Source organism: Lissotriton vulgaris, chromosome 1_1 (assembly GCF_964263255.1).
Source record: "Lissotriton vulgaris chromosome 1_1, aLisVul1.2, whole genome shotgun sequence".
Lineage (NCBI taxonomy): Eukaryota > Metazoa > Chordata > Amphibia > Caudata > Salamandridae > Lissotriton > Lissotriton vulgaris.
The window spans coordinates 876,801,392-876,826,875 of NC_141685.1; the positions used below are offsets into that span (position 1 = coordinate 876,801,392).

A 25,484-nucleotide genomic window follows, 5' to 3' on the forward strand; every position below is an offset into this window, starting at 1 on the left:
GACAACACAGAGGCCTGTATTGCGGTGTCATTTGGACTATACAGTGGTGTCAGTACACCCTACTGTGTCACTGAATTGTACGTGGATGTCACAAAGCAGAATACATTAAGGCCCTATGCTGTACGTTGTGAGATCATTGTGCTTAATGTTGTCATTTGACTGTCCCCCACCCCTACATTATGAGGTCTTTGAGCCCCATCGTGTCACTGAGGACCACACAGACATCTTTGATATCTATGAGCCGTCCTAGGTCACTTAGTTCTGGCATGATATCAAGAGGCTTGAGGCAAGAGGCTCCGAATCATGACGTCACTGAGTTCCATGGCACTGAAGTGGCATGAGATGGCATGGGCCGCGTACCTCCATTTGGGGTGGCCTGAAAACTAGAGTGCATAAAGGAGTTGCAGCAAGCATTTGCTTGGACCTCTCAGAGGTATTCAACATTGGACACCATCAAATGTTAGTGGGCAGATTAAAGGACACGGGTGTCAAAGGAAGTGTGGTGGACTGGATCAACCCCTCCCTTAAAGGCATGTCCAGCATCATCCCTACCTTGGGCCCTTCTCCGAGCCATACGGCATCGAGAGGAGCTCCACAAAGGGCAATGATTTCATTCCTATTCACTCCCAGCAAGCCTTTGGGATACGGATGTCACCTGGGCAGGTTGGGTTGAATGACGTAGAATTTGTGGCTCTTCCCCGTGTGAACTTAAGAGTACACAACAGAGTGAGGATCTCACAATCAACAGGAAGTAAGGAGTTCGTGCAGCACTGGGAAACTAGAAGAGCCACATACTCCTGACCATGACCAGAAAGTCAGTGTTCCAGAACATCACATCCAAGATGGCGGACCAGGCTACGCCTGGAAAGGAGGATGCGGTCCCTCCTCTAATAATGTTGTCGTCACAGGGAGTGTGCACAAGGGATGCGACAATGCTCCAGGCGGCTGGGCCTGTCCAGAGCGTGCATGCATGGTCTACATGTAAATACACTGGTGCGTCATGAAACTGCATACACCAAAGTAACTGAAATAAGCCTGGTCCTCAATTATTCACAAGCAAAGGACGGCAGCTCCGAGAAGGAAGGGCAGAAAAGAGGGAAAGCGTGAGCTAAAGGGGGCAAGGGTGATGCATACATGTGACCAGATGGGGGGGGGGGGGGAGGAATGTAAAGTGGCGGTAGTACCACGGGAATCCCTGCTCATAACATGAGCCAGTGGTGAAGAAAGGCAGAAGCCCTGGTCCGGGGGCTGCCAGCTCTGCAGGAATGTTTTTCGATGCAATTCTGCGTTCCACAGCCGAAGGCTGCGTGCTCAAAGATGACACAAACTATCGCCGGACAGAACAACAAGGACAAGCAGATCTCAACCAAACACGGCCTGTTACAAGAAGCATGAGACATACAAACGGAACTGGTCAAAAAATGATATCGGCTCTAAGGAAAAAAGTGTGGTGTTGGAAAGGGGTTAGTGTTTGTTGCAACTTGAGTGCAGTGGCAAAGCTGAAATGGAGGGAGTGAGAGAGTGTATACAGAAACTAAATTTAACGTGCTACATAGAAACAAAGTAAAGAAACCTGGGTAATGGAAGAGTGGAGGCAAAGCGAGTAGTGAGGGGGCAAGGATAGAGAAGGGAGGGAAAGTAGTGAAGAGCAGAGGGAATTGGTAGCCGTGCTGTAGACACCCAGACATAACGAGAGCGGCCGGGAAACTGAAAGTACGGCTGGCCACCGGCCAGCCATGAATAATTAGGGGAGGAGAAGCCGCAGAGCACACGCTGGGTGAATCCCTTTGATGTGGTGGCGGCCGTGAAAAAATGCAATTAGGAGGGAGGGAGGCTGATGCGCGTGCTTGTTTGGTCACATGATTCACGTGAACTCAAAGAAAACCGCACGATTCAAGATTCAAGAAAACTTTATTCGGTTGTTCTTGTTGACAACCATAAAAGCATTTACATTATACATTTATTAACACAATTATTCATTAACCCCTTCCGTGCGGCCGCGATTTTTCCCGTGTGCGGCCGCCGGCCGAACACGGGCGGGCCATGACGAACCCCAGCTGTCATCAGCACACGAGCACTGTAGTGCATGACGCCTGGGGTTCGTCACCAGCATGGAAGGGGTTAAAAGAAGAAATAGAGTAAAAATAGAGTCATACAAAAGACAGATCTACATTGAACGTTCAGTATGTTTAAAAAAAAAAAAGACCTTAAAAGGAAAAGGAGATAGCAATTCATGTACCAATACTTTTATCCTTCCATACGGTTTCTAAATTTCATAGCCAGTTTTAAAAAACTACATGTATACAAGGTGTATTCACTTCTTAGCAGCTGAAGGAAATGTAGTGCAGGGCGAAATTGTAGAAAATTAAATTTTTTCAAGCAGGGTTTTAAATATAGCTTCCTCGGTATAACATAATAGGGACAAAAGAACAAAAAGTGTGCCAGGTCTTGCGGAGACTTATCGTCGCAGCCGCAAGCCGGCAACACTTGCCCACGATGAGAACCCCTAGGAACAGCCAACAGTAAATGAAACAGGTTGAACCTGAACCTTGTCAATAAAAAACGGTCATAACTAGATGTTTGCCATGTTGGGTACGGTTCCATAAGCAATGTGCTTTTAATTAGTACATGATTTCATACACTATCTTTTTTTAATTCACATGACTCCCTATCCTGGTATCTAGAATCAATAAAAGCCTTCTTGACCGCGATAACATCCAATTTAGTGATGGAGTCAGGGAATAAGAAAAGTTCAGGACGTCCTAAATCAGTAAAGCACTTGTACAAGTACTTTAACCAGGGAACCTTCATCCTGTTATCCCATATAAGTGCTTCTTTTAATATGAGCTGGGTAAGTGGTATGTTGTCATTTAGCCAGCAATTCATCCAACATAATAAGGGATTCACTGCAATTTTGTCACATACGAAGGGAACCCCCAATTCCTCATGCACAGACAAGTTTGCCGTACCCCTGGGAACCCTTAGTAATTGTTTTAAGAAGTTATTTTCAACTATCTCTAGGGCTTCCAGAGGAGCATATCCCCATATTTCACTACCGTAGCATGCTGTAGTAACACTTTTGGCCTGGTAAAGTTGGAGTAGTGCAGCAACTGGACTATTTCCCATTTTCTTGGAAAAGTCCAGTATAGCCGCATTTGCCCTGATGACCTCTCCCTTCTTTTTTTGAATCACGGGTTCCCAATTTAATTGACTATCAAAAAGGACCCCAAGGTAAGAGAATGTGTTTGTTGCAGGGATTTGTACTCCATTTACATTTAAGCGATTTGGTTTTTTATTTCCTTGGCCAACCTTCATTATGTAGGATTTAGAATTATTAATACTTAAATCTCTGGATTTCATGAAAGAAAAGAAAGAGTCTAATAAAATTTGAAGTCCATTGGCAGTCCTAGATAAAAGGACTGCGTCATCCGCATATAGCAGAACCGGCAGTCCCTTTCGGCCAATGTACGGGTAGTCTGTATTAGTACTTAAAAGGTGCTCTTCCAAATAGTTTATGTAGAGGTTAAAAAGGAACGGGGCCAGAATGCATCCTTGTCGGACACCCCGATACACTCCAAAGTCTTTTGTCACATTTAGATCTTGTGTGTATCTGACATTCGCTTTAGTGTCAGAATGCATATCTTCTAGCAGGTTAACTAAATTCTGGTCCACACCCATTTTTGCCATGGCGCCCCAAAGCTTCCCCCGACTCACACAATCGAAAGCAGAGGAAAGATCCATGAACGCCATGTGGATCGTTCCTTGTCTGGCCTTAGTATACTTCCCAATGATAAGATATAAATTTAAACATTGAGTGATCGTGGAATGTCCAGGCCTAAATCCATATTGGATTGGAGATATTATTTTGTTTTCCTCTGACCACCTGACCAATCTATTCAAAATTACTCCTCCCACAACTTTAACCACGGAGTTGATTAATGATATTGGTCTGTAGCAAAGAAGGCTTTTACGGTCTCCTTTCTTAAATACGGGCACAATGGTAGATACCCCCCATGATTTTGGGCATCCACATAACACGGCCGCATTAAGTACTGCTGTAAGGACCGGTGCCCAGAGTACTATACGAGATTTGAAAAGGTCAGGAGGAAGACCATCCGTTCCTGGGGCCTTGTTGTTTGATAGCCCTTCTATTCCCTTTATTACCTCATCAATTGAGAAGAGCAATACATTTTCTCTACTTTCAGTTAAGCTGCATTCTGCCTGCGACTCATTACTTTTAAAAATAGAGCTGAAGTGATTTATCCATTCTTCCTCTGGGATGTTAGTGCCCACATTGGAAATACTAGAGTGGTCAAATATAGGCTTATTAATAATCTCCCAGAACTTCGAGCTGTTTTTCAATGTCTCAGGGTCTAACAAAGACTCCCATAGACTTTTTTTTACCGCTCGCTTGCGATTAGCAAGTGACTTCTTATACCTAGCCCGCGAATCCCTAATAAGCATTAGGTCTCGAGGTTTTATTTTTAGGGCTTTCTTAAGCTCACGACTAGCCTTCGAACAATCACTGTCAAACCATTTTGGGTTACTATTTGGATTGACTTTCCCTTTGGTAGGTACCGTTAAAATTGACTCCACCTTTTTAGCAATCTCCTTGAAAGATGCTAAGATTTGAGATGGCGCTGATACAGGGGATGTACATACTGACAGTTCATAGTTACACATATTATTAATAGAGGAGTAAAACTGTTCACAATCCACCATTGACCATTTTAAGCGTCGCTTACCGTTGATACATTTTATAAGACCTCGATCCTCACGAGAATTGCGTTTTTCAAATGTATTCTCACCCATTTTGATGCATAAAGGGTTATGGTCACTATAAATGCTCAGTTGAATCGAGAAATCCTCAACAATATTAACAAAATCTGCCGATAGTAAAATGTGATCTATGTATGTCCCTGTTGCGTGACCTTTAAATGTGGGGGGGTTGGGCAAACAGTTAGCTCCGATACTAACGACATTGCTATAAAGAGATTATTTTCATTCAGTAGGTCATTTAGTTCTGTTCCCCTCCTCTAGTGATCAAAATGAATTCCTTCCATACTATTGCAACCCATTTGACCAACAGTTCTCAAACTAGGGTTCCCACATAAATGTGTGTTAAAGTCACCCACTATTAACTTTTGGCGAGGCAGAGAACCAACATTTGTCCTTAGGAATTCACGCAAAGACTCAATATTACAATCTCCGGACTGATTCATAGCGTTGTAAAAGTTGATCAATACAAGTTTTGTTTTACCCCTCTTGAGCTCTAAAACTTGAATATTTGTTACCAGAATGATGTTCAACTTTATGGCAAACAAGTGACAAGTTAACAAAAATTGCCAAACCCCCTTTTGCTCTTCCACTAGCTGATGGAACTGCAGGAATTATAAAACTCTGGTAGCCTTCGATATGTACATTTTTTCCCACTACCCAAGTTTCTTGGAGACATATTATCGGGTATTCTTTGACAAATGACAACCAACCTTTATCACTCAATTTGTCATGGAGTCCAGCTATATTCCACGATAATAACCTCTCCTTACATTTTTGAAGTTCACATTGTATTGTGTCAACTTTCTCACATACTTCTGAGCTAATGGGTATTAGACCTGTGCTGCAACATACCCGTTCTTTCACAGAATAGGCTGTAGTATAAACTGGAAAGGGGACTGAATTTATATCACTATGTGAACTATTTATAACAGTTAACTGATTTGCAACTCCCAACATCACGACATTACTACCTTGCAATTCTAGTACTTGGAGGTCATTTCCTAACCCTACGTCTTCTGGCAGGCGATCATTTTGGACAGGGTTTAGAAGTGTGTTAGGTAGTCATTCCACCCCTTCCAGCCCACCCTCATCAAAAAAGACATCATACCTGTTGGAAATGGGGATGTTGAATCGATTATTGAAGTGGCTAGGGTATTGATGATCTTGTTGGTGTGTCCGTATTGGACGTTCCCATCTGTCCAAACTGTAACCCCAGTTCTTAGTTGGTGCACCAAAACCCCAGCCGTTAGTTGTTTCTGGCCATATTGGCCTATTATGGGTATGACTTGGCTTAGGGTATGTCATACTCCGTTGTTTTTTGCCAAAAAATTCTGGGGTGAGAGGAATGATGGTACCTCTCTTGCGCTGCGGCCGTAGGATGTTTGGTAGAATGTTTGGTAAGACAGCTGAATTTACAAAATGTATAATTATACAGTCGCCTTTAAATTTTTTGGGGTTTTGCCCTATCCACGAAACCCTTCTGGCTGACTTAATGTCTCCAGCTAGCTGTTGTTTCCCCCATGGGGCCAACTGCATGTTGCCAGATAACCAATGCAGGGCCTTACTTGTTAATGCCGTGGGGGATTCTGATTGGTCTGTTGCTAGTGGGGGGGCATTTGCCAGTACCAGCACTAAAGGTGCCGCATCTTCTATAAAGTGTAGTGTATCTTCTACACTTGGTACGGACATTTCAGGAGGGTTTAGGGGCTGAACCTCTCTTGGCAATAAATGATTAGGCTCGGTATTTGGGGTCTGATCCAATAGATTAGCATGTGTAGTATTGGAGTTTATGCCTCCCTCTATTTCAAGTCCAAAGGCCTTTTTTACAGGTGAAGCCAAATTTGTGACTGTTGCTGATATATTTAACACCTCTTCTACTAACTTTTTCTGATCTGCACCTAATTTCTTTACATCTGCAGATAACTTGTCCAGTTTAGTTACTACTGGTTTAATTAAGGCTTTAAATTTGATATCAATTAATTCTGCTATCCTGGATAATAGCTCTTCGTCCACATTTATCTTCTCAGCATCTTATCCTTTCCCCCTACTTTTTTCCTTGCTTCTTACAGGTGACGCAGCCCTCTTCCTCCTAGAGTGAGCTCCACCACGATGTATTTGTGGTTTTCTACACTTTCTAAAACCACGAGTAACAGGGACTTGAGCAGGGGGGTCAGCATCTTTATTTCTCTGTTAACTCTCCTGCACAGTTAGATCTTGTTCAGTATCAGCTATCTGGGAATCAGTCATTATCCAGAGCTGTGTCTTGTCCTTGTGTTATGTGAACACTCTGGTTTATGGTACCATTATCATGTGTATCAGAATCTAAGATTACACTTCCCTCAACCTGAGAAGGTATATCTATCCATGGTGAGTCTGGTGATGGATTTAAGGGGGATAGATTAGGGGATTGACTAAGGCCTAAGCATTGTCTCCTTTCATTATTAATCTTTGACACTACTTGTACCATATAATTGTCCATAGTATTACCCCCCGCTACTGGATTCTTTTTTGGCATTCTCGTTTATACTGATATTAATACCCACACTTTATCAATCGGTAAAAAAGAGAGGGCACACAAAATACAATGCAAGTATAACCAGGATGTGAATTGTAATCAGGGATATATAGTCTTACTGCAACCATGCAAAGCAGGTTCGGCAGGGGCAGAGTGGCGTGTCCAGTCCAGTCTCAGCCTGTCTCGGACTGTCTAAGACTGTCCGGGCTTCGTCCGGCGTCCCGCACACGCGTCCCGCTGTGCGTCAGTGGTACGTTTTTGTAGGAGGAGCAGGGGGCGGGAAGAGACTCCAGGTGCGCTACGATGATCCTGCGCGGAACCCTGGGTCTCGCAGTCCCAGCCCCTGTTGCAGCAGCCTTTCAATCACCTTGGAGTAAAGTTCGCCTCTCCTCACACTTCAGCAGGCGGACGGGAAGGTTCCAAAGCAGAGTCACAGTCTCTCACACAGCTGCGAGCGGCTCCCGCGAAGCGGGGGCCGCGAGCTGTTTTAAGGGCAGGCCAGGCAATCAGGGAGGAGCAGGGGTGGGAAGAGACTCCAGATGCGCTACGATGATCCTGCGCAGAACCCTGGGTCTCGCAGTCCCAGCCCCTGTTGCAGCAGCCTTTCAATCACCTTGGAGTAAAGTTCGCCCCTCCTCACACTTCAGCAGGCGGACGGGAAGGTTCCAAAGCAGAGTCACTGTCTCTCACACAGCTGCGAGCGGCACACTAAATCGAGCGTGAGGGAATGTATGCAAGACGCGCCCTTGTGGTAGGTAGGAATCGGTGCAGGCGGCTGCCGGAGTGAGCTCCGTTCTCATTCACAGAGGTCAAAGTCGCTAAACGGAGTTTGAAATCAGACCGGGAAAACCGCACGAAAAAACCCCTGGTTTCACGAGTATTTTGAGCACTTGAATTCTCGCCATTTCCCATTCCTTCGGAATGGAAAAGGCGAGACCTAAAAAACCACTTGTCAGTAGGTTTTAAAAGTCTTGTCTTTTTTTTTTTTAATCAAAACATTAATGCAATAGGCTGCTGGGAGGGACAATTAACCCTACCCATTTGATGATATGCACACAGAGAAAGTCAATAAGTATATTGCCGAAGAGGTCTTTCACATCGGTCTAATCAGGCGTGGCAAAGTATTAAATCAAATCTTTGATGGGAAAAATGCTGGGAGGGACAATTAACCCTACCCATTTGATGATATGTACACGGAGAAAGTCAATAAGTATATTGCAGAAGAGGTCTTTCACATCGGTCTAATCAGGTGTGGCAAAGTATCAAATCAAATCTTTGATGGGAAAAATATTGGTTATGTCCTGTGGACGGTGGAGTCTCTGCACATAAGCATTTGTTCTAGAGTCGAAGAGCTCACGGACTCATCCAAAGCGTGAGGAACCATATCAAAACATATGCGGTCTCTCATTGAATCCTGCTTAGTGCGACGCATATGACCCACTAGGAAAGGTTCCTCTAGAAACGAGCATTGAAAATGCAGTAGGTCTCGCCTTTAAGTGAAAGACATTTGCTTTGCTAATTGGAAGGTCCCAAAGGCGAGATCTATTGGCTATGCCAAAGCTTGTCTCTCTTTTGCTCTGGATCAAACTTTGTGGAAGGCATAAAGTGCTAGTCCCCAAAATGCTTGCTGGTGGGTCCCGCGGGCACCCACCAGCTCAAATTAAGCACCCAAATGTAGAGAAATTAAGCGTGAACATAAAACTCTTGCCTTGATGCACAATATTCCCTATTTAGCCCCAACAACAAAGTATGCAACCACTGAGTGCATACGTACAAAAGCTGTTCGGAACCACTGCAAGAGAATGGCATAATGGAGCTTGGAAGTAGGCAAGACATGGGGCATGAGCGCATGAAGGGAAAGACTAGGGAGACTGGATGGAGAGAAGAGTGGGTGGACTGGAAGAAGAATAGAAGGGCGAGTGGAGAAGGCATGGGGAGCAGAATGGAGAAGGCATGGGGAGCAGGATGGAGATGGGTGGGAAGACATGGAAGGAAGAATGGGCAAGTGGATACAATGCATGATGCTAATAAAGTGATGCGACTGGGAATGGAGTGTGAATTGTCAGGCGGGTCCTGGGCCCACGCAGCTGCCAGTCCTCTGTAATTGAATGTCAGAGCCTGATTGGAAATAACTTATTTCGCCTCCTCATAACTTGCTAATGCCACCAGGCATGCGTGCGTGGTGATGAGCTCAGGGAGAGCAGGACCCCCGGGCTGTGCCGGTCTTGCCCCCTGGCACACATGAAGATTGATAGCGCAATAAAGACCTGCACCCCTCCGATCAATGCGCAGCACAATCAGTTTTCAGTTTTTGTGGCCCTCGTTTTCCCTATCGACTGCCTGACGCGGGCGCCTAATACGCAGGCACTGCATGAATCAGGGACTTGTCTGGGCTTTGTGTGCCTGTCCCCGGCCTGCGAGAGAGTGGATCTTGCGCGCCGGTGAGTGGGTGCGCTTGGACTGCTTTGGCACTAACTGGCAGATGCAGTGTGAGGCCGCACTCAGACTGCAGAGGGCGCCCCTCACGATCAGCTCCAGGGAGAAGGGGCTAAAGCTAAAACACCCCGACCCATACAGAGCCCATCTGAGCACACGCGCTGACCCCAACGCGAGCATCCTTGGCACTCGTTAACAAATTACTGTCTCAGAGTTCAGTGGATTCATGTGAGGGGGCGGGATTACTCGTGCATTCTCTCCCCCCCCCCCCCACCCCCCCGGTTTAGTGCATGAGCGGTCTGATGGGTACCTCAGGCAGGATTCATGGGTGGGGTGTGAGCCGCTAGAAGCGCTATGTTTTGGCTCGTCTGTCACTTCCAGCGACTTGTCTGGGAAGTGCTTTAAAGTCCGAAAAGAGCCGAAGAAAGTGAAACTCCCAAATACACATTGCAGCGCCCTCGGTGAGGGGCGGGAGGCAGATCGTCTTAAGCGTGTTTTCAGCCTAACCGAGCTTTGTTTTTCATGGGAAGGTTTCACCGGTGTCTAGGTACAGACCTTCTTGTTTCGCCCAGACGGGTGCACGGTTGCTGTGTGAATTTGTCCAAGGCATGCAGTGTGCCACTTAAGCTCGTGAGTCGTGCTTGCGGGAATGTACTCAGCCCGGCTGATGTGCCCAGTACAGACCAGCCATCTTGTAGGAGACGGACGTTCTGTACTGTGGCTCACCACAGCTGTTCTGTGGTGAGTGCATGCGATGTGCACTGCACACGTGTGCTCAAAGCTGTGGGTTCACACATTACGGGATCCATGTCTGCAAAACAGACTGAAATAATACATATTCAAAAGCATTTGCCAAAATGCCATATGCACAAATTGCCGTAAAAAAATGCTGTCCTAATTTAAGTTCACCATTCCAGTCCCCAATGCTAAGAAGCTGCTCCGCACAGGCCTGAATTCAGCCGCACCCAGAATTCAGCCACACCCACTGCCCATGTGTGGTAGGCTGGGTTAATGCACAAACGCTTCTCCGGTGTATATGGATCTGGGGTGCATGCACTTGATAGGAAGGGTCGGTTCATTCAGACAGGTCCGCAGGGGTATGCTATAGCTGTGAGTGTGTGCTCACGTGTAGTTGTTCGCCGGCCCTCCTTGTGTGCATAACGTGCCACATCCTAACACTATAAGTCTTAAACACCTACATGTTTGTGTTGCTATTTTACAAAGATGTTACCAGTGAAGCAGTGCCGGTAAGGTGCCCCCAGAATAACACCTCTGCGCGCCAGTTGTTTTAAATGAGGCACGTACTGGGGAAATGGTGGGGAGCTAAGGCTGTCGATGCAATATACGCCTATTGTGTAATTGAAACGCGCTTTTTAATCATGTTCGGTTCGTTATGTGCTGGCGATTCCAGTAGAGGTATTTATTAAACTGCTGCTGCAGCAGGCCGTTTACAGATAAGCTTCCCTATGAAAGTGGGGTGTAAAATACACCTACCAAAATGTCAAAAGCAAGTCGGCAAAGCTCCAGTCGAAAGCACATAACAGTGTCCCATTAAGAAGATACTCCATGTCTCCTTCGTTCATTCACTAAACAATGTCTCAATTGTGCAAGACGGATAAGCAGAACATGCAGTTCTGCAAAAACCAGCATGATCCAAAAGGTTTAATGCCGGGATGTGGGAGATCACAACTTTCGAAGACGGAAGTACACGAAGAAAACTCTGAGAAAACCGGTATGCTGTGTTCTGAATGAGCACAAACTCTCGACGTACAGAAAGATCTTTCTTGTAAGGGGAAATTCCAAGCCCTTCAAGTGCAGGTTGAATCTAGAGCAAAATTAGACTGGTCAGAGAGGGTAGGAGGCGAGAGAGAGATACTGGATTTGGCAGATACACAAAAGCGATGTGATGCACATATTGTGTCTTTGAGTACTTCAGGTTAATCCCTGCCAGGGTGGTGCCGTGGAGGGCTACAGGGCTACTCATCCTCCACTCTCTGGTGATATGGTGACATCAGCTCACCCGGACATGCAAACAATAAGAGCGCATGGGAATCTTGTTCCCACTGCAGTGCGTCTGCCCTCCCCTTCCCGACGGGCGAGCCCCCGGGCTGCAGAGCCCTACAGGCTGCCCAGTGGCTTTTGTGTACAGCTTTCAGCTTCTGTTCTTCAGCCTGAATGGACTCCATTCACACCCACTGAAGCAGTGCCAGCACCGAATTCCACAATGCTCTCAGCTGAGAAGGGACTTCCCCTCGCTCTCCCATCCTTACTGGAGAATCCCACCGGCTCAGCCTCCTTCCACGAGCACCCCTTTTCCCCCAACCCCCTTACGCATTGTACCTGAGCCTCTCCCATCCAAAAACCTTTTTAGGTCCACAGCCAGATTAGACAAGATACCAGTATCTTAGCCCATGATTAGGCAGCGGGCACCGCCTTCGTCTATAAAGTGGAGGCACACAACATGGCAGCTGGTGGAGCGAGATACAAGGTTGCCATTGAGGATCAGCACCATCGCACGCGGTCACGACGCTTGAGGTCAGACTTAAGGTCGATGACATGCAGCTCGTTTATCTTCTAAAGCCGCTGAAGAGCTAGAATATGAACAGCAGCCGCGTGTTTAATTTCGCATCGCGCTTTCACTTAAAGTTAAAGCGCGATGCGAAAGTAAGCACGCAGCTGACTTTGCCAAAGCAGAGTGAGTCAAAAAAAGTGTGTCGGAACAAATGATGGGGAGAGTCATGCTGCGGGTAAAAGGTCAAATCCCTTTGGGCGTGGCCAAAAGAAGACAAGGCGGCAACAAAGAAGCCTCCTTTACAATCAAAAGCCAGTGTTTTGCATTAAAGATGTCGATGGCCAATCAAAAAGATGGACGGGGCTTCAACTTCGCCTCTGAGCTTCAGAATCTGTATTGATTCAAAGAAGCTCTCGAATGCCGAGAGCAGTGCATGCGCTGCTTTCGACAGCCGCGAGCTAAAAAGGAATCAAGAATAAATAAAACACCTCTTGTACCGTCATAAGCAGGTGTGGTGTGTAGTTGGAGAGTGGTGTGTTTTTGGAAAATCAGGGCAACATGGAAATGGGAGTTGCACTCACAAGATGTGAACGTAGTTTGGGGGGGGGGGGGGGGGGGAGTCCAATTGATGAGTTTGTGCAACATGGATTGGAGGTAAGCGACTTCTTGAAAGTCACTATGACAGACGGGGTGATTAAAAACACCACCGTAGATTATCGATGCAATGTGACCTAGGTATATAACTTCAATGAGACAAATACAATAGATGAATCCGATGAATCAGTGTCGCTGTCTCACTCCGTATGAGTTAACTTGTAAGGGGGGGTGGATTATAAATTAACATTTACCCCAACTTGGCACAAATAACTCAAACAGCCAAGAATGGTAATCAATCAAAAGGGCAAGCTCGAGGCATAAATCATGTTACTAACAAGCGGAAAGAAAAACAATGATTTTGAAAAAAGTCCGCTACTAAGCTAAAATTTTATCTGAGGGACTTGATCTGGAAATAAAGCAACATAACTTCCCCCAAACAATAACTAAAAAGAGAAGATTGTGGCTGAAATGCAAAAGGAAAGCAATTGACTAAATGCTCAAGAAGTGGAGAAGTAGGAACACAAGACTTACTGTACAACAGGTTTAACAAACACCGGCACACTTGTCTGTTGTGATTTTGAAAAGTGTATATAGACAGGGAAAGTTAGTATAAAAGACAAATTAAATCTTGCATTAGTTCGAGTGACTAGCGAACTACAACGGATAATAAGAAGTCGAGGAATCCATCTACTTGTGGGAAAGTGTCTACAGTAATTCTGCTTGAAACTTAGTCCAATTCTACTAGAAGTCCATGGTTGGAACCCGTGGGTCAAACCTGGATGTGTGTAGATCTAATCATGGCACCTAACTGTAATAGTGATGCACAGGTTTAGTCAATAGATGTGACTCATACAAAGGACACCTTGATGGAAATAATGTGTGAATAAAAATAAAGGTAAATTAATTTTATCCATTGCATGTTTACAGAGAGCCTGTGGGTCCAGCAGAGTTGTGTTGGAACTCATAATGATGATAACCTTATTGAAAGAGAAACATCGAAGAAACGTGTACCTTGCACACAGTGTGCTACATGTTGAACAACAAGGTTGCAGTCAGAATGTGGGAATGTAGATACACAACATGATGATCTGGCAAAGAAAACTACTGAAAGGCTGCTTGCCTTCAGTCTTCCACTGCGTTGAGCCCATGTGTGATAAGAGTCCATTTTATCAATAGAGTGTAGTACTCTGAGCACTATGGCATTTATTTATTTATGTTCTTCTATAGCGCAGGGATCGACCCCAAGAGGCAAGAGGGGGTGGGGGGGGGGTGGGGGTGTGACTGAATTTACGCCGCATTTTTAAACTGCACCATTATTTTACTGTTTTGCACTAAAAATTGTATTTTAGAAGGACAATTGCTGGGAATTGTTTGCTACGCACCTAGCCCATGCCCTAACCCACAGCAGCCGAATAAACGCTGAGTGGATCTGCCTCGTCTTCCTGGCGACCGCCATCTTGGTAGGGAATCGGGGCGAGCGGTCTAGTGCTCGGCCCCTCACGCATCCACCAGTATAATATGGCCCCCCCAATCAGGGAGCGCAGCGGACGGGCGCAGTGGGCACGCCGGCAGCGCGCCAAAGGCGCGCCTAAGGCAAGCCCGTCTGCGCCCGTCCGCGCCAGTACGGGGCAAGGGGCACGGCACTCTGTACCTCCTATTGAAATACACCGCTATAGATGTATGCAACCTACATGGAGTACACCATCGGCTAGACAAAATCACCAGGAACCGTCTTGATAGTCTAGGACTCCTGCAACAACGTGACACCTACCCGGAAATACAAGGTATTCAAAGGACCCACAAGGTAACCACTGCCCCCAATTACACAACTTTTAGGGTGCTCTATTTAAACACACACTCCCTAGTCAAACACCAACTGGAAATCTTCACCTTACTCTCCTCTGATTTACCTGATATCCTGTTTCTGACCGAAACATGGATAACCCCTGATTCTGCCCCTGATATACTAGCAGCACTCCCGACCGACTATTATATACTACACACTGACCGGCCTTCAGGCAAAGCCGGAGGAGGAGTGGCCGCCATCATTCATCGTAAACATGACTTTAGATCTATCGACCCCCTCAACTTAGCTTGTGTAGACAACCTAGTGATTAAACTTGACTCAGATCACACATCTCTGATATGTGTAGTTGTTTATAGACCTCCTTAGCCTATGCCGCTCTTTCCCATGTCTTTGAGCGAACAGATAGCAAACCTAGCAACCAAGTACTCCAATATCTTGCTGATTGGCGATTTCAACTACTGGTTTGGGGACCAAACCGGTGGACCTCACTCCCTGGAATTTACTAACCTTCTGACAAACTTTATTCTCACACAACATATCCTCAAGCCAACACACAATAAGGGCCACACATTGGACCAAGTCTGGACAACAAATCCCATAATCTCTGATATGAAGGTACTCCCATGTATATGGTCTGACCATTTTCTGGTCACGTTTGACCTTACCCTGGCAATGAGAACTAAATCCCCCTTGGTCGAGGGTGGAACTGCTAGATGCTGGAAATCTGTAGACTTGTCTGATTTCACTACCTTCTTGGCTGGATCTACTCCTAGTCCAGCCCAGAATGTGGATCTCTTTGACATACAGATCAATGACTGGCTAAAAACAGCAAGCGATCACTTTGCCCCTCCTAAAAAGATCAAAATTAACCGGAAAGCAGAAGCCCATAAATGGTTCTCCCCCGAATTAAAGGATATGAAACTACTACTTCGTCAGAAAGAGAGGAAATGGAGAGCCCGCTACGACCCTGAGGATAAGCTCCTTTATAAACAAGAACAAGCAAATTATAACAAAGCCATTAAGGTAGCCAAGATTGAATATTTCTCCTCCAAAATCTTAACGTCCACCAACAAATCGAGAGAGATCTTCTCAATTGTGGATGAACTTTCCAACCCTGATAGAGTCTCACCTAAACCAACTCCCACTCAGGAACTATGTGATAAACTTAACACATTCTTCCTAGAAAAAATCACAGCTATCCAAGATAGCATCACGTGTTCAGTGTCAGCTGTGATTCCTCCTGACTCTGTCAGGAATACTCATACTATGGACAGTTTCCCTACAATCGATGCAGATTTACTCACCTCCTTGATGTCCAAGGTCAAATCTGGATCCCCCCGGGATTGCTGCCCCCCACATATTATGAGAGAAGTTTTTTCCATTATTCCTCAACCTGCTCTGTCCCTTTTAAATTCTTCACTCACTCAAGGCTGTGTCCCAATCATTTAAGGATGCCACTGTGGTCCCCCTGATAAAAAAGGTCGGCGCTGACTTATCAGAGCCATCTAACTATCGCCCCATCTCCTTGCTTCCTTACTTAGCTAAGGTTTTGGAGGGACATGTTGCAAAATCCTTGTCTGCCTTTATAGAACAGACCGAACATCTAGACCCTCATCAAGCTGGCTTTCGCCCAGGGCATTCGACTGAGATGGTCATCTTGGCAGTCCTGGACGAGCTCCGCAGGGAGGCTGACATCGGCACCCCCCAGGCTCTAGTCCTCCTGGATCTGTCTGCCGCGTTCGACACGGTGGACCATAAGATCTTGTTAGACCGTGTCGAGCGCGCAGGCATCCAGGGCAGGGCCCTAAGTTGGATCACCTCCTTCCTGGAGGACCGTACACAGGCTGTTCGCCTGGCAAATTTTACAGCGCCAGGGCTGAATATCACATGTGGGGTTCCCCAGGGCTCCTCCCTGTCCCCACATTTGTTTAACATCTATTTACTCCCCCTAATTAAAGCCTTAAAACAGAGGAAAGTAACGACCTTCAACTACGCAGACGATCTGCAGCTTTCCTTTACTATAGACCACTCCACTGAATCCATCTCCAACTTTCAGGACACCATGGTGTTCATCCGCAACTGGATGGATTATAACCATCTAAAATTGAACCCCGGAAAGACCGAGGTACTGCTGATAGGAGATAGTCTCATCTCCTGGGGCCCTCACTATTGGCCAGCAGAACTAGGGACGTTCCCTAAACCCTCCTCTTCCGTAAAAAGCCTAGGGGTGACCATTGATAAAGATCTGTCCCTAAACACTCAAGTGGGCTCAGTTGTCTCTAAATGTTTTTTTCAACTGCGGAAGATCCAAAAGATACACCACTTACTCTCCCAGGCAGCACTGATACAAGTTGTGATTGGCCTAGTCTTATCCCATCTAGACTATGCGAACTCAATCTACCTAGGCCTCCCCTCCTATCAGATCAAGAGGCTCCAGCTTGTACAGAACCAGGCAGCCAGATTGATCTATCAGCAGCCCAAGTGGCAATTGGCTAGAGCTCTGATAAAAAAACTCCATTGGCTCCCACTGCTTCAGCGGGCCACATTCAAAACTGCCTGCCTCACATTTAAATCTTTAAATTGTTATAGTCCAATTTTTTTCAACAATCTGATACTGAGGTATGTTCCAACCCGTGATCTCCGTTCCAAACATCAAAACTTGTTGGCGAGCACAAAATTCAAACGCAAACGACACGGTGGGTCTCGATTTGGATATTTGGCACCACAACTATGGAACTCACTCCCATGGGAGATCCGTTCTTGCCCTGATCTACTTCGGTTCAGAAAGCAGCTTAAGACATGGCTGTTCATACAGGCACATAAGTAACCGTCCCTTTTGAAGTCATGTCAGAACAGTTAACTCACAACTGCTCAAAACAGCGCCATGAAACCTTGGTCAAAGTGCGCTTTATAAATTGGTTATAACATAACAATACCACCAATATCCAGATTAGCCTGAAAGCAACAATGTAGACATGCAAATGGAGCTTCAGGGCATAGGGAAGAGCGCACAACACAACCTACCAGAGGTTCTGGCTGCAGATCTTTAAGCGCCTGGGAGGAGTACCGAAAACTATGACTCGTAATTGCGTCTGAGTCCTTTGAGACAGAGCCTATGGCCCCTGGTCCTGTCCCGTCCAGTCGCGGATGGGCGCAGACTGGCTTCTCTCTGGCTTGTCTCCGGTTCGTCCTCAGGCTCTCCCCGGTGCGCTCAGGGCGACGAGAGGGCTAAGTAGCCCCTCCTTGTGGGAGACTAGACCGCTACCGGTTCGTCCTAGCGGAAGTGGAGTGAATGTCTGGCTCTTACCTGTCCGCCCTCCGCTCTACGGCACTAATTGCCGAGTCGGACCGGGGCGGGCAGGCTATACCATCAAGCACAGACTTCCTTGTGTGCGAGTGAGTTTCTATCACCCCTGTTACACCAATCAGCGTGTGAAATGGTCTTTAAAATATACGGCGATACTAATGCGTTTTAAAATTATTCAGGTAGCGTAATTATTAAAACCTCAGATTCCAGGATTCAAAAACATAAAATGCTTATTCCGATTTAGATGACCTGGTGACAGCTAGCTGGCGTCAAGCGGTTCGGGGAGACACTGCCACTGTCCTCCCTATTGGCAATGTCACCTCCACAGGGACATGTTCTACTACTTGCCAGCTTAAGTCTTCCAATGTATGCTTCGCAAGCTGGAAATGTTCCACCAACAGCGCACCAATGACTCCACACTTAATCCCTCTACGATGTTGTAAGATCCGGCATTTGATCTGTTGTGGTGTTTCACCATTGTAAAATCGGTTACATGGACACCATACCACATAAATTATGTTGTTCATATTGCAGCTGGTGAAAGCAGTCAAGGTGAAATTCAAATGTACAAACAACTTGGTATTCAAGCAGTATTTACATGCCACACAACTGCCACACTTTGAGTGGCCTAAGAGTGGTGTCAGACCCCCTTGGTAATTAACTGAGATTGGGTTGGGGTTGAAGCCCGGGCAGCCCCATACCAAGGCATCTGAAGTTTTTTTCCTCCTTTTAAAATAAAACATTGGTTCCTCCTTGGAGGTGAGGTGGTCCTCCGCCTCTTACCACTCTTAAGCAATCTTTTTGAGGTAATTGCTTGCTGGGTTGAATGTGCAGATGCAACCGGTCATCTTTTTAGTGCGGATCTAGGAGGGAGTCTCTGGCATTATACTAAGCACTTTTCCTTGCCTGTCTGACGAGGCACCTGGGACAACCCCACTCGATTCATTTTTTTGATGGAGTAGGATTCAATAAAAATAATCTGATCTCCTGGTGCAGTTCTACCTTATGCGGAGGAACTACTTAAAGGTCAGATTGACTCTGAGACTCCGTGGATGACAACTTGAGTAGTGAACTCATCTGTCGGCTACCTATATAATGAGACTAATGTGGCCATCCTCAACTTTGATCCATAGATCCAAAAATGGGGGGACTGCGTTGCTCAATTCACAGGTGAATCTTAAGTCCATTAACAGTTACTTTTTGTTCAACAATTGAATACAACTGTGTTTGAAATAGAACCAATCTGTTGATGGTTAATATATTCTGAATCTGTAGCGGTTTACACCCCCCCCCCCCTTTCTTCAAGAGACCATTGTTTCCTTAATCACTTGGCTACCCTAGTCTCAGGGTTGCCCCTTGTTCTTCTAATATAGAGGTATTTTATGCCTCCACATTCTTTTAAATGATGACGAAGCCTCCGTTCTATTTATAGCTGGTTGGCTTATCTGAATTCCCATTCTGTCCACCCATGTGAAATTAACCAGAAATCTGGATACTGCTCAGAAATGTTGTATAATCTGAGATGCTTCAGGGCTCGTTAGGGTCAAAAGCATGTTGTCAGCAAAAAGGTGTATCATGTGCGATTGGCCACTGTAGGAAGCTGGTATATACTATATTAAGGTAAGGTACAGTGTGCACAAACTCCAGTGGATCAACGAAGGTTTACAGAGGTAAAAGGAGATACCTTACACTCTATTTGTGGTAATGCCTGTGAGTAGTAAGGCTTTACCAGAGGGTAGTGTTAAGCATTTATTGTACACACTCAGGCAAGAAATCCTTTCACACACTCAGACTGCACTCTGACCAATTTTTTTGCATAAAAATACTTATTTGATATATTTTAGTTTAATAACCAAGTCAGACTTGGTGCAGGTAAGTAAAAATCATGTCTCTGGTAGAATGCAGTTGTGTGCAATTACAGGTAGGTCAAATGTTCAGAAACAGTTGAAATTACTTTTCAGTTACTTTGCAATTACTTTGATTACTTTTTAGATTACTTTTTCTACTCGGTGTGATATGCCTAGATATCACACTGGGACATTTTCTAAATAAAAGGTAACTTTTGTTTTTGTAAATAGTTTCTTAAGTCCTCAAACAATTTTTAACTCCACACTTCTAATGTTTTTCTCAGAAAAGCAGTCAATGCAATCATATGGGAGGAAATTAAGTTAAGTACTTGGGTTTCTGGGGTAAGCACCAGGATCAAGGATGCACTCACAGAACACCCTCAGCGGCTGTACGGCGGCCAGGTGCAGAGGCCCCTTGTTATCCAGTGTGGGATAGGGGGCCCCCTGGTTGATGGCTGCTTAAGAGCACACCACTTGGATGTGGGAGCAAAGCTCCTAGGGTTTAGCTCTGGGCAAAGGGGATCCAAGACAGCACCCAAGGTGCACCCACTGCCGCACTGGGGCGGCCAGGTGCAGGCTGCTGGATCAATGTTGGAGCCCTGTTGATTTCAATGGGAAAGCTCCAGTTAGAACAAACACTGCAGACTCTGCACGAAGGTCTTTTGGAGGCGACCACCAGTTGGAGAGGTGAGTTGGGATGCCGGGGCACCGTCGTTTGGGTCACCCAAGGCATCTGGTGCAGGTGTGTCTTTTGGTGTCTGGTTTTCCTTGCCAGCTGCGGTCAGGGTATCCTCCACATAGGGGCTGCAGGCATCGTCAGGGGACTTGAAGTAGGTCGGGGATCACCAGATCCCAGTTCAGGATCTCTGGCGAGACCACCTCATGGCGTTGGTACACTTTAACTTGGGCCGTGGGCGTCTGATGCAGACTTGCAGATTTGACTGGAGCCAGAGTTTGTTGGTGAACAAATCCGATGCTCACAGGAGACAGTCTTGTGAGGGAAGGCAGTACCGGTCCACTGGGGGGCTGCTGGCTGCAGGACACATCGGGATTCTGTTGGAGCAGGTCTAGGTCGGGACAGGACAGTAGGGCTGGGGACAAGTCAGTTGATGGCTGCCTTCTCCCTTCAGCACAGCTCTTAGGTCCTTCTTCTTGTCTGAGGAAGCAAGGTTCGGGGTTGCCCCTAAATACTACATTTAGGGGAATTTAAGGCAAGTACAAATTGGTACCAATGGGTACCTTCTTTGGGATGGGCACACCCCGGTTATGTCACCTTCTGGGGGAGGCATAAGCCTCACTCTGGTTGGCTGGGTCCCCCCATCTTCAAGATGGTGGGTACTGAGAGTTGTGCTTCGCGTTACTTCCCCTGAGGGGCGGGGTTGGCAAAGGTGGGCGCACCTCTCCTATCTTGGTTTTCCAGCTCATTTCCCCCCTAAGTGGGATTAGAACCGGTGGTGGGGTCCATTTGCTGGGAGCAGCAAATGGCTGGGTCAGCTCACATAGGCGGCAAGCCTTTAAAACTTCCCCTTCGTGGACCCTGCCCATCCTGGGGAAGGAGGCTTGGCACCTCTCCCCAGGTTGTGCTTTGTTTCATGACCCTGAGATCGGGACACTTTCGACCCAGGGGCCAAGTAACCTGTTTAAGGGTGGCTGCTGGCGAACAGCCAGTCAGCTGGGACACTGGAGTTGGGTTGTTTTTCAGGGGGCATCGCTAAGATTCCCTCTGAGTGCATGTGGCATTAAGACCTACACTGGCATCAGTGTGGGTTTAATGTGCTGGTAAGGTTGATGACAAACTTACCAGGTTTCATCAAAGCCATTATGGTGCTGCGGAGTTCATAATGACAAACTCCCAGACTGTATACTCTTTTATGGCTTTGCTGCACTTACAATATCTAAGAATGGACTTAGACACTGTAGGGGTGCAGGGCTCATGTACCTGTACCCTCACCAGGTGGCATAGTCCATCCTGCTAGAGGGATGGTTTACCTATACCATAGGCAGTGGGTTGTAGTCATGGCACACAGGGATGTGTGCCATGTTGACCCTTCACTTTTCTCTGCACCCAAACGTGCAGCCTGCAAAGGCAGTGTATTTGCGTGTTAAGATATGGGCCTTTAAGGATATGGGCCTTTAAGGGTGGCACAATATGTGCTGCAGTCCTTAGAGGCCTTCCTTGGTCACAGTGCCCTTGGTACTCATGGTACCTTTACATGGGACTTGCATGTGGCCAGAGAGTGCCAATTGGGCTTGCAATAGTACAGTTTAAGGGAAAGCACATGGGCCTGGGTACCTAGTTGGCAGGAACCCAGAGCCACTTAGTTAAACAGTCAACATCAGGCAACAAGCATTGGCATAGCCAATAGGTCTCGCCTTTGAGATCTTATAAGTGTTTGCCCATGCAGCACACAAGCTGCGATGTTACCAACATCTAGCGGCCAGCCACATTCCATGTATCAGCAGCAGGACCAGAATAATTCCACCCGGCATGCCCTGTGAGAAGGATTAAGCAAGAGCATTGACCAGAGATGTGGTGTGTGTGAAGGAGACATGGAAGGCAGCAAGGCAAAGGGTGCCAGCCAAGGCGAGAAACCTGTCCATCAAGCGGGAGATGGTGACTTCAAACATGCATACGGCCTCATGCACAAAGGCATGCCTTCAGGTGATGTGTGATCTTTGGATTAAATGGGAAGTCAATGGCCATTGGTTTACATGGAGTTTACATAACGTTTTGAGTAAATTACATTTTGAGTTTTTTTTTTTTTTTTTAAATAATAAATCGATGTGCGTCCACAGCATCTAGGAGTCAGCCAGTTACTCTGCTTCTCTTCACTGACACGGTGAGATGCCAACTAAAGGCAGCCAGCCACCCTGCTTTTCTGCACTGGCACAATTAGACGCCATTTGCTGAAGGCAGCCAGTCACCCTGCCTCGTTGCACTGGCACGATGAGATGCCAGCTGGTGAAGGCGGCCCGTCACCTTGCTTCTCTGCACTGGAATGATGTATGTTCACAAATGTTATCACTTTATTCCTCCCTGGTGTCCCCTGAAGTCTTTCTTCCACCCCATCCTCACAATGAGAGACTGAAAGACTGAGAAGAAATGAGTGACTGGTTGAGAAAAGGACAACCTCTGCTGAAAGGACGGACAGAATGACTAGGTGAGAGATAGCCAGTGTAGTACAGGATGGCAGTGCCACTAGAAGACAGTGGCAGGAGGAGTCCATTAAGAAGCCCAGAGTTTCTGGTGAAAGGAGGAACTGAGTGACTCGGAGAGGGAGAGAGCCCATGGAGCGGGCCATTAGGAGAGAACTGAAGGGGTGAAGTAAATGGAGTAGACCAGTAAGGAGCAGAGAGAGTAGTGAAGGAAGGGGCAGGGTGACCAGGAGAGCGCAGAGACAGCCTAGAGTGGTGGTGGGGAGTGCCACAAGGATAGACTGAAAGGCTGAAATGAAATAAGTGACCAGGTTAGAAACCGAGAGCCTCTGGTGAAAGAAGGGCCAGGGTTAAGAGGAGACTGGAAAGACAGCCGCCAAGAAACGGTGGGCATCATCCCCAAAGGCCACACCCCAGCCTTCCAGCCACAGATCATAGATCTATTGCATTGACATCGTGAACCCCCCACTTTATTGCATTGACATTGTGAACCCCCCACTTTATTGCATTGACATTGTGAACCCCCCACTTTATTGCATTGACATTGTGAACCCCCCACCTCTTCTGTCTGCAACTTGGCAACATTAACGTTATAAAGAAGAAAAAAGATGGGCTAGTAGTAGAAAAGGGGAAAAAGGATGGATGGATGGATGGTTGGATGAGCTGGTGAAAGAATGGGTTGATAAAAGGATATATGGATGAGTGGGTGAATTAAATCATGGATACATTTGTGAGGATGGGTGGATGAGTGGGTGAAAAGATGGGTGGATGGGTGAAAGGATGAACATTGAATGGGTGAAAGATGAATGGGTGGCTAGAAGGATGCTTTTGTGGGTGAAAGATGGATCGAATCATGAATGGGTGAGAGGATGGTTGAGCAAGTCGGTGAAAGGATGGATAAATGGATGAGAGGGGGGGTTAGATGAGAGGGGGGGTTAGATGAGAGGGGGGGTTAGATGAGAGGGGGGGTTAGATGAGAGGGTGGTTAGATGAGAGGGTGGTTAGATGAGAGGGTGAGAGATGGATGTGTGGGTGAAAGGGTGGGTGAGAATAGATGAATGGATGGGTGAAAGAATGGCAGTGTATAAATGAGAGGATGAATTGATGTGTGAAAGGGTGAGAGAGTACATGGAAATCTGGGAGAATAGATGGATAGATAAAATGGACAAAAACACAATCTAACCTTGAAGCTCAGCATGCTACAGTTGCCTGTTTCGAGACAAACAGCAGACCAAAAGCTGAAACAAAGTTCTCAACCTTGTAGAGTTGTGCAATACGCAACATTTTAACACGAATATGTTGGTTTAGCTGAAACTTTGCCCTGGATGGCCTGAGCGCACTGTTGGCTCGTCGCATGAAAGTGGTATTCTGTAATCGGACATTCCAGCGCTAAGGAAGCCCGACTCTCCTATGACAACTCGCCGAGAGATGCGGTTCACACATTTTCTTTAAAAACACAGATGAACAGAAATTGTGACAGGAATTATTTGTTTTCAGTTTGACTGCTACTTGATATGAAGGCAGGAGGCAATGAATGCTCTGTTTCCGCATCAGTGCTAAAACTCTGGATCGGCTTCCGGTGGGGGAAGGCAGGAAAGTGGCACGCGCTGCGTGGGCACTGCTTGGGGCAGATCAAAAAATTCTATTTTAAAGCCTCTGCTCCAGGTAGTACAGCGCAGCGCGGGTTTGTCAACTGTAAGAAAACCATAACTCCAGGGCACAAGTCCTAAAAACAAACATTGGCCGTGCAGCTGTGAAAGTGAAGCGGCTGCGCGGCCCGTAAAGGTGATCGTGATCAAAGAAGGATGGCGGCTGCGCGTGAAAGTGATTGCGGTTGTGATCAAAGACCGATAGCAGCTGCGCGCGTGCACGCTCGTGTGAACGCAAGCACTAGGTCACCATAAGCCTGCAGCAGCACTTTGAAATCCCACAAAATACATTTCTCAGAGCAGCGCATGCGCTGGCTCAGTGAGACCTAAAAAGTGTGGGGGGGAGGGGGGGGGGACAACCATGCAAGAAGGGACACTTTGCTACAACGGTCACAAGCAAAATGGGAGGTAGAGTTGTTCAAGGAGTGGAAAGAGGGACTACAAAATAGAACAAGTAAATGAAAAGTTGAAGCCCTGGCACAATGTTGGTGAGAAAGAGGAATGAGAGCCAGAGCAAGCCTAAGCAATGGTACACTGATGCAGAAGGGACGGCTGAGGGAGGCAGAGTTCGATTTAATGAAGCGGATAGAAGATATAACTGGAGGTTTACAGACAGGGTAGTTAAGAGAGGGAGGTCTTCAGGATGTAGGACAGAGACCCCACATTGTAGGAAAGAAGTTGGAGAAGTTGAGCATGGCCCGTTAGGAAGCGTATACTAGTTGCATAATAGGGTGATGGACGTATTAGTGCGGAATCCACCCTGGGCGTCTTTAAAGTGTTGAACTCTGCAGGGGCTGAAGATGGTGGGCAAAAGGGGAAGAGACTGGAGAGAAGGGTAGGTTGCTCTGAGCTGATCATCTTTTTGCGGATCCTTTTGGG

General features: G+C 46.6%; 1 protein-coding gene across 2 annotated transcripts in view; it reads left to right on the forward strand.

Moving 5' to 3' along the window:
* Nucleotides 1-25,484, forward strand: part of ST13 (ST13 Hsp70 interacting protein) — a 166,472-nt gene that overhangs the window by 10,524 nt on the left and 130,464 nt on the right. The window lies entirely within an intron of this gene.